The sequence below is a fragment of the Jaculus jaculus genome, chromosome 3 (assembly GCF_020740685.1).
Source record: "Jaculus jaculus isolate mJacJac1 chromosome 3, mJacJac1.mat.Y.cur, whole genome shotgun sequence".
NCBI lineage: Eukaryota > Metazoa > Chordata > Mammalia > Rodentia > Dipodidae > Jaculus > Jaculus jaculus.
This window is the reverse complement of record NC_059104.1, coordinates 31,816,947-31,827,408: the sequence shown is the minus strand read 5'-3', so window position 1 is coordinate 31,827,408 and position 10,462 is coordinate 31,816,947.

The window sequence follows — 10,462 nt, the reverse complement described above, 5'->3', positions numbered from 1 at the left end:
GGAAAAACCAGCAGTGTGATGATATCTCGAATCTATATTTGTCAGGCTCTTACAGTAAACTGCTTTCTACTGTCTATTAATAGTTGGCACTTCTGCAAAGCTATATCTCCAAGATGAGAGCCAAGGTCCATAATAATGACCCAAGGGCTTCAAGAGCTTCCTGCCCCACTCAGATAAGGTCCCTTGCTCTTTGAGCTGTGAGTTCCAGCCAATCCAGACAGATAGGCCTGCGCAGGGCACCTGAAAGCGGCTCGGAAGCTGGTCCCTTGGTGCTAGCATGGCATTCTACTCAGCGGGGGAGGCTCTTTAAATGCTGTGGAATTCATGAATTAAGCCAGCACTACAGAAATTCCTCTCTTTTTTACACTTTCTGACTTCCAGCATCAGTGCAAATCTCATGTCATGTATATTGGTGATTTTTATCCAAATGCTCATGAACTTCCCTTTCATAACCACCCAAGACAGCTATGAGTCTCTGTCCAAAAGCTTCTCAGTTTTTCCACCCCATCCTTTCCCTTATACTTTTATTACCAACAACAGTATACGGTTTTCAGACACACATACCCAATACATTCCCCCACCACATTCCTTCCTGGGTTGCTATGAGCATTTCTTCATTGACTCTGTGACTCAGATAACTGTGCTTCATTCTCCATTGCTTGGTGTTCCCCTGTTCTTCCTTTGTTTCCAAATGTCTTCTGTGCTTGATTCCATCAAGAGGTGATTCTTGTAGTATCCAAAGCCAAGTTCACATTCATATCTCTCTCCAAGGAGCTTTCCTAGATCCCTGGTCCATCTATAGTCTCCCTTACTCCAAACTCCAGCACTGCTATGGCTGATCTCATGACCCTCACAAAGAACTCTTGAAATCAAATTTAATAAATAGAAATGTGATTCTGTAAATTCGAGTGTCTTATCTTCAAGATAAAACATCCTTTAGATTTGGTCATAGAAATTTCGGGTATTTTGGTTATGATTATTTATTCTCTAATGAAAGCATGAGATTACAAAGGCTGGTATACTAACTTTCCTCAAAGGTCTAGTATTCACTGTCAGCATATGAGTAAAGATAAACATAACTTGATAAAGGAAAAAAGAATAGTAAAAAATTGAGATAATTTGTTAATTGACTAATTTTAATTTTAAAATAGCTTTCCCAATGATAAATAGACAAAGATTTGAATAGATAACACAGTAAGACATGTTTTTAAATTTGCCCAGTTGATTAGATTAGTAGATGTTTCTTGTAAGATTTGTTAATGGAATGTGCAACAAGGGCTGATTTTATCCCCCAGGATAACCCAGTTAGGGTTGACAGCTTGTTTGCAATAGTACCCCGAAGACACATTCTGCAATGCTCAACTATATAAATATACATTTGAAATACAAAGTGTGGCTCATGACATTTGTTAAATATCTGAAATGGGAAGACTATCTGGTTAGAGTGTGTTTGCAACTTTTTAAATAATATGAAGGGAATGAATGTCTCCAAAGGTTCAAGTCCTACTGCGGGTGCACTCAGTTCTGTGGCTGCTTGAAGCTAATACTAAAGGAATTTATGTCTTTCCCAGGGAGCCATCTTTCCTCAGTAAAAGCTTCTTATGTCTTAAGCTTTCAGTCTCAGCATTTTACAAGTTACTCACTATTTTATTACAGCCTCTGTGTCCCAGTACTCAGAAAGGAAGTAACTTGTAAGGATAACTTCAGTGAAGGTCAAGTGGGAACCCACTCCACATCATCCTCTAACATTGGTCCTTTACATCTGGGGCCCAACTTGGTCCCTTGTATAAAACAATAGAGAAACTCTCAGGTAAAACAGTATACTAAATATAAAATAGATCTTTAATATTAACCTCTCCTAAAAACAACTGAATCTATAGAAAGTCAGTCACATTGTCTTCTAGTTTCCAGTTCCACTGTTGGAAAAGCTGGCCTACTTTATTCTTGGTCCTTTCTATGTGACCAACTGTTGTTTGCTTTTTGTTTTTTCCTCTCTAAAGGAAATGTTTCTAATGAAATTTGTATTCTATCCTGTAAGACTGAGTAGAGCCAAGCCAGCAATGAAGTGTGAGATAGAAGAAAAGAAATTTTAAATTGGAATATCTCCAAACACTATTTCCTCAGAGGCTTTCTCAAGAAACTTTTAGTACACTGGCTGCACCAATAAAGGTAATTATTAGAAAGATGAAAACCCAGGAGGGAAGCTGTAACAGAGAGACAGGGGGAGCTGGTGCAGGGGAGAAGGAGATGCTTTTTGGAGTCCAAAGCAGCCAATGAAGGACCTCAAAGTTCTAGAAAAGTCTCTAGTAATTTTTTTAAGTTATTTATATTTGAGACAGAAAGGTAGACCGAGAGAGAGAGAGAGAAGGGAGAGAGAATGGGCATGCCAGGGCCTCTAGCCACTGCAAATGAACTCCAGATGCATGTGCCACCCTGTCCATCTGGCTTATGTGGGACCTGGAGAATTGAACCTGGGTCCTTAGGCTTCACAGGCAAGTGCCTTAACTGCTAAACCATCTCTCCAGCCCTAGGAAGGACTTTGAAGAGAATGAAATTGTTGCCTCCCCAAGGTGAAAGAGGGGATTTAGACAATAAGGAATGAATCTGTGAGAAAAGTATAGAAAACTAAAGAAAGGAGTAATTAGAATTGCCAGATAATAACTTTTTAAAAAATATAGAGAGAAAAGGAAAGGTAACCATTGTGCACCTGATGGCTTAGCCCTGAATTACAAGGAATCAAAATCATTCCCATGTAGAACATCAATGTCAACAAAACTTAAAATAACTCTCTTGCTAAGATGGTGCATAAAACGTAGGTATTTGTGTAAATTAGAGACAAGAGGAAATACTAGGTGCTTTCAAAAGGCAAGTCAATGCCTGAAACTGAAAAAAAAAAAAATCAAGTAGTACCATATGAGTATTATGTAGAAATAGAGATAATTACCAACAAAATTGGATTTAAATGTTAAAGTGATTGCCTCTAAAGAAAGGGGTTTAAATTTTTGGATGAGAACTATCAGCCCTGTAAGTATATCCAAGTACTGGGAGCTACCCAGCACTGACAAGGCTATCCCAAAGGACATCTTCATTAGGAAAGCTCCCACTGATGGTACAGACCCAGTATCTGGAACCACAGTCCTCCAAGGTTGAGATGCCATCACTTTATGGGTGATGAAACCAAGGCTTGGTGAAATCAGATCACATGTTTTCAGTCACAGCGGATGCACTGACCCACTCAACAGATGTCTGTGGGTTGTCTCTTGCCTCTGCCAATCTGGAATGACCAGACTTTTCAGCCTAGAAGTTTATATTATTTCCCTTTATCATCTTGTCTCCAATGGAACCATCACAGAACTAAAGACCTCAGGAAAGACTCTTTAAAAGAACATATTTCTAATGGAAGCCTTTAAAAATATATAATTCTGTCTATGCAAGTAGAGCTAATTTAAGTGAGAAGGAAATGAAATGGAAGGTCAAAGTGCCCAAAATAGATTCCAAATTATCTTTCTCATGAGCTCAGACTTTTTAATATATCAAATGGGCAAGAAAAAAATTTAGAATGAACAAAAAAAAGTACAGAAAATAGACATAGACCTGTAAGATTCAAGCGAGAAAGTTTGCAAATGAGAACAAAGAAAAGTTTTTTAAATGTTTAAGACCTCTAAATGCACTAGAATGAATGTGGAAAGCCCAGAGTGTCTGTGATTCAAAGATGTTGTACTATTAACAAGTACCAAAAAAGAGAAAAGAACCAGGCTGCTCCTGTTTTATTTAACAAGGTATTGCTTAATAATGTTCAAGGTCTCTGAAAGATGTTGGAGCAAGATAGAGAAGAAAGAAGAAAGGTGCCAGTAACCTGATTACTACTGACCCAGTTATCACTACTTTTTTAAATTTTAAATTATTTATTTTTTACTGCCATAAAAAAGAGTTAGGCTTTTCCAAGCACGGTGGCACATGCCTTTAATCCCAGCACTTGGGAGGCAGAGGTAGGAGGATCGCCAGAAGTTCAAGGCCACTCTGAGACTCCATAGTGAATTCCAGGTCAGCCTGGGCTAGAGTGAGACCCCTACCTCAAAAAACCAAAAAATAAATAAATAAATAAAAAATAGTTAGGTCTCATTGTGGTATAATCTGTTTCCTCCCTCTCCATTGAGGGAAGTGAATTCCAAACTGAAAGAATAGACCAAACATTACTAAGAGTTGGTTGAAAAATCAAAGTATAAGAAGAGATACTCAGTAAATGCTTAAAGAATTCACATGAAGTCTAAAAAATGTATGTACCTAAATTCAATAGACTTGTATGTGAGTTGAAATTATCTGTGTCTTTAATCATGAAGTCGTGTGAAAAGTAAGAGACTAGCCCAACATGGTAGTGCATGCCTTTAATCCCAGAACTTGGGAGGCAGAGATAGGAGGACCACTGTGAGTTCAAGGCCACCTATGACTACACAGTGAATTCCAGGTCCACCTGTACTGCTAGAGTAAGATCCTACCTCAAAAAAACTCAAAAGAGAGAGATACTCCTAAGGAAACAAATAATGTCACAATTATAGAAAAGATGTAGTTCAGGAATAAAACAAAAGACTGATAAGATTGGAAAAGACTTTAGACTCAACTGGTTAAATGTCTAGTAAAATTTTAGGAAGGGACAGCAAATCAAAGGAAAAAGGGAGCCTCACCCTCATGGAGTAAAGTGTGTAAGCTTTTTCAGACCACAATAGTCACCCTCCACACACTTTGACCTTTAATACAAGTGTTAAAAGACACCATTTGTCCTTCTTTTCCTTCTCCCCACATATCTTGTCTTTTGATTAAAATATTTTAATTAAATATTGTGTTGTATTAAAATATTTTTTAATATTTAAATTTTTATTAAAATATTTTATTCATTTGTGTGTGTGTGAGGGAGAGATAGAGAGAGAGAGAGTCAGATAGAGAATGGATACACCAGGGCCTCTAGCAACTGCAAACAAACGAACTCTAAACACATGTGCCACCTTTTTCATCTGGCTTACTTGGGTATTGAGGAATCAAACCTGAGTCCTTAGGCTTCACAGGTAAGCACTTTAACCACTAAGCCATCTCTCCAGCCCTATCTTACCTTTAAGCAGGATGCATTTCCAAACTCATAAAATCAGACTTCCCAACCCTACAACCATCACGTGACCTGAGCCCTTTCTTGTCTCAGTTAGATTTGAGACATTATTCTCTCATCTCCAATGTAGTTTCCTGCAGCAGAGTCCTTCAAAACATGCAAACTAGACTACGTTGTTCCTTTAAGTGAGATGCCTGAATAGCTTCCCAGTACATTTTATATAAATGTCACATTCCACATTGCTCTCTGGTAAGTACTTGTCTAACTGGACACAGTTCTTTTTCTTTTTTTTTTCAAAGTTACATGAAAGGACTGAGGAGATGGCTCAGTTGGTAAAGCGTTCACCACACAAGCATGAAGTCCTGACTTTAGGTCCCCAGCACCCATGTCAAAGTCAGTCTGTGACCACAGTCCCAGAACTGGAGAGGTAGAAACTGGGAGTAACTGGCAAGCTAGTCTATCTGAATTGATGAGCTCCGCATTCAATGAGAGACCTCATTTCAAAACTAAAAAAAAAAGAGGACTGGGCATTGTGGTGCATGCCTTTAATCCCAGCACTCAGGAGGCAGAGGTAGGAGGATCACCATGATTTCGAGGCCACCCTGAGACTATAAATATAGTGAATTCCAGGTCAGCCTGGACTAGAGTGAGACCCTACCTTAGAAAGAAAGAAAGAAAGAAAGAAAGAAAGAAAGAAAGAAAGAAAGAAGAGGAGGGAGGGAGGGAGGGAGAGAGGGAGGGAGGGAGGGAGGGAGGGAGCGAGGGAGGGAGGGAGGGAGAGAGGGAGGGAGGGAGGGGGGGAGGGAGGGAGGGGGGGAGGGAGGGGGGAGGAGGGAGGGAGGGAGGGGGAGGGGGGGGGAGGGAGGGAGGGAGGGAGGGGGAGGGAGGGAGGGAGGGGGGAAGGGGAGGGAAGGGGAGGGACGGAGGGAGGGACGGAGAGAGGGAGGAAGGGAAAGAAAGAAAGAGAGAGAGAGAGAGAGAAACAAAGAAAAACAGAAGACACCTAAGGACCCAGATTTAACTCCCCAGAACCCATGTAAATCAGAGGTGCATGCATCTGGAATTCGTTTGCAGTGGCGTGGCCATTCTCTCCCTCTCTCTCATAAATAAAAATAATTTTTTAAAAAAATTTTAAAAAAGAAAAGAAACAATAAGGCAGATACCTCTGATCTACATACACAGACACAAACACACACACACACACACACACACACACACACTATACTAGTCCTGTATGGCATGCTCAGCTCCAATACTATTGACCTTCTGTCAGTATGGAATACACATTTACCATTCTGATGACAGGGTCTTAGCTGCTATAACACTCTCCCTAAATTCTCCTTATTCCTGTTCCTTCTCATCTTCCGGACTTCGTCTTTCAGCCTCTCTCAAAGGATGCAATCCCTACCTGGTCTGTATAAAGTAATCCATCTATAATTCCCTATCACATCACCCTTTCTTTCAAAGTACAGATCTCAAATATAATTTTATTTTATACTCATACTTTGTTTTTCACAAGGTCAACTCCATGAGAACAAGGGCTTTGCTTGTTTCCATATTCTTTATTTTCCCCTATACCTAATATAATGCATGATGGTTGAGAAAGATTCAACTGATAGCACTTGAAAATAAAATAAATGGCTGACTAACAAATTGCACGTGCTTTTTATGTATCTTTGGTAGCATGCTTAATCAGAGCCAGGATAAGAGGGAAGAGAAAGGCAGATTGAAGGATGGATAAGGATGCCCTAAAGATCTATGTATCCTATTCAATACTTTTGACAGTAAGTTTCCTGAAGAATAGAAATCATGCTTGTCAAGCATGCTTGTGGCATCAGACCAGCAGAAGTAATTGGAGCTCTGAAGGACACAGAGAACTTAGTGATCTCCAGTAGCTGGAGCAACATCAGAGTTCAAGCTACAGAGATACTGTTTAAGCTACCTTATGATTAGATTGGGCTGTAGCAGGGTTCAGGGAACCATCTGATACAAACAAAAGGTGACTTGCTGACTTGTGGATGGTTTGTGAAGTGTGGTCCAGGTGGTTAGGTTATTGGTCCATCTTATGAGACAGTGTTGTTTACAAGGAAGTCACAGTCCCGTATTTTAACCATAAAAGTTGGGGGCAATGCAAGAAGGCAGGAATGGTACTGTGATGCCATGAATCATGTGGATCAGGAAACTCATTATGGGTGTCATGTACTGGGAAATATGCTGTCGTCCTGGAGGGTTTTCAGAAATGCAGAAATGTAGATATCCATAATTTTAAGTTAAAATTCATGATTAAGAATGGTTAAGGGGATGGGGCTGGAGAGGTGACTCAGTTGTTGAAAAACCTGCCTAATGTAAAAGCCTAATGACCTGGGTCTGATTCCCCAGTGCCCACATAAAGCCATATGCACAAAGAGGCACATGCATCTGGAGTGTATTTGCAGTGGCTGGAAGCCCTGGTATGCCCATTCTCCCCTCTCTCTCTCTCTCTCTCTCTCTCTCTCTCTCTCTCTCTCTCTTCTCGCAAATAAATAAATATTTTAAAAATGGTTAAGGGAAGTAGAACTACCTAGCCCCAGAATATAGATTACTTGAATTAAGGTGAAGACCTACTTTGAAAATTCCATATGTGGGTCTGGGGACATGGATTAGTGAGTAAAGATGTTTATTCAATCCTCCAGGACCCATATAGAATTCATTTACAGAGGCCCTGGTCTGCCAACTCCTCTCTCTCTCTCTCTCTCTCTCTTTCTGTCTCTGTCTTTCTCTCTCTCATTCTCTCTCTCTCTCCCTCTCTCTCTCCCTCTCTCTCTCCCTCTCTCGCTCCCTCCCTCCCTCCTTCCCCCTCTCTCTCTCCCTCCCTCCCCCCCCTCTCTCTCTCTCTCCCCTTTGCAAATAAATAAATATTTTAAAAAATGGTTAAGGAAAGTAGAACTGCCTAGCCCAAGAATATAGATTACTTGAATCAAGGTGAAGACCTACTTTAGAAAATGCTATGTGGGTCTGGGGACATGACTCAGTAGGTCAAGATGTTCATTCAATCCTCCAGGACCTATATAGAACTCATTTCCAGCAGCAAGAGGCCTTGGTCTTAGTCTGCCTTCTTTCTCTCTCTCCCTCCCTCTTCCTTTCCCTCTCCCTCTCCCTCCCTCCCTCTCTCTCTCCTTACAAATAAGTAAATAAAAATAAATGCTTGAAATTACTATGTGGTACAGTTATAGTTCCTTCAGAACTCTTGTAAGCATCAGGGCTGAGATGCATAAGCTGAAGCTAAAGGAAAAAGAGATGTTCCAACAAGGACCTATTTCCATGTGGTGTGATAAGAGCTCTCAGTCATCAATAAAGTTATTTAAAAAAAAAAAATAAGAGTTCCATAGCTAAGACATGACTCATGCTTCTTGGGAACATAAAAAATATACTCAGCATGACTTTTTATAGAATATATCAGGGCCATATGTGCAATGGGGGGTGGGGTTCTAGTTAAGTTGGTGCTGCTAAAGTCCCTTCCAACTCTTAAGTGTAGTGATACTAAGCCAGAGGAGAGCCCACAGAGGCCTAGATGTGTTTAAGGCCAATGAGCAAGCATGAAGTAAGCCACTTTCATGTTTGTACTAAGATTTTCTTTGGTGCATTTACTCTCTATGGAGACTGTGGAGTTGGTGGAGCTAAGAACTCATAAAGCTTCCTTATTATTATCCATTAGACTACCTGGCTGGCAATCCTAGAAATCCTAGATGAATACACAGATAAAAATTCCCAATTAAGCAGATACTCTATTCTGTTTTTATATATACTAAATGCAATTTTTCTCTGTTATATCCTCTAGTAGAAGAAGGACTTGATAACACTAAATAATACAAATGATTAAATTGTAAGCATTTTCCTAATGAATGGAAATTATGACTATGTGGTCTCATGATACCATTTCACTGTCATCTCTATCTCTTTCCCTCTCTCTCTCTCTCTTTCTCTCTCACACACACACTCGCTCTCTCTCTCATACTTGCAAGACCCAATTGAATATATAGCTTAACTGATATCTTCATCCCGTGACTTACACTAAACTTGCTCTGATAAAAATGTTTTTATTAATAACCTAAAATTTTAATGAAAGTCCTAATCTTTAAAAAATAAATCCACAGCTCCTTTTACACTAAATTTATAATGAGCCTTTGGGAAATTTCTGAAGTTCTTACACACATATTAATTCCCATCAATTAACATAAAGGCTAAGATGCAAATAAAAGTCGTTTCAGTCTTTAGAAAGGGCAGGGCTCAGAGTAGAAGAATCCCTGACTCAGGCAGTTTGTCATGCTTGAGTCGACAGCTGCCTGGTCCTTAATTCTGGCTGATACATACAGCAACACTGTGTTGCACAAAGACATAGAGGGAGGGTCCCAAGATGGCAATGCTGTCTCTCTGTAGGATGTCAAGATCTGCCTGACGTGAAGGAAGGACCACTCACAAGCTAAGTTCAAACCCACCATGTTTCATAGGACCTAATTCAACTTATTTCAGCTTGAAAGCGGGGATACACTATGAAATAGTTAACAATAGCTGCACAACAGTTTCCTGATTCTACTCCTTGCTGCCTTTAGAACTAACCAAGCATACTCCAGAAGTCAATTTAGGAATTGGCAAAATAAAAAAAGACACCTTTTTTTTCCCATTTAGGAACTGAAAAAGAGTCAAAAGAAAAGCCAATGGATTTCTTCTGTAACAGAAAGGTCTCTTTCTCTTGAAGCACGAAGGTCCTATGGGCTGAGGATATACATGAGGCAGAGCATGTACTTAACATGTACTTAGCATGAAGTCCTGGGTCTGATCCTCAGCATCAGACAAGTAAAAAAATAAAATGGAAAGAAACAAAACTATTTGAAATGTATAGAATACTTTTTCAAGACAAAGAAACATTAAACCAGCTGTCATGTCCATGATGCAAGCCTGGGATAAATGTTTTTCTGGACCTAAGGTCCTTGGAAAGGGAATAGGGACAGTGCTGGTCCTTAGCATTTCAACTGTCCTCAATGCCCAGCCACAGTACATCACTCAAACATTGCATGAGGACAAACAGCCAAGCTGGAATTTGAACCTGTCATTTTACAGCTGATGCTCGGGCTTCTAACACTTTTCTTCAGGATAATAGGCTCACGGAAGGACGCTGCTGGTAAGCTTTCTTTGTCATGTGGCTTCTGGATGCCATGGCTGTCTGATCATCCTACAGGAGGCTCTGCCTCACGAGGGGAAGCAATTATGTGGCCACGGAAGGCACAAAGTGCACCTGGTATGCTGGCTGAATGTGAAGGGATTACAAGGAATATTGCTGTGCAAGAACAAGTCACTGGCCACCTCCTCTGTTGTGATGCTGTGTGG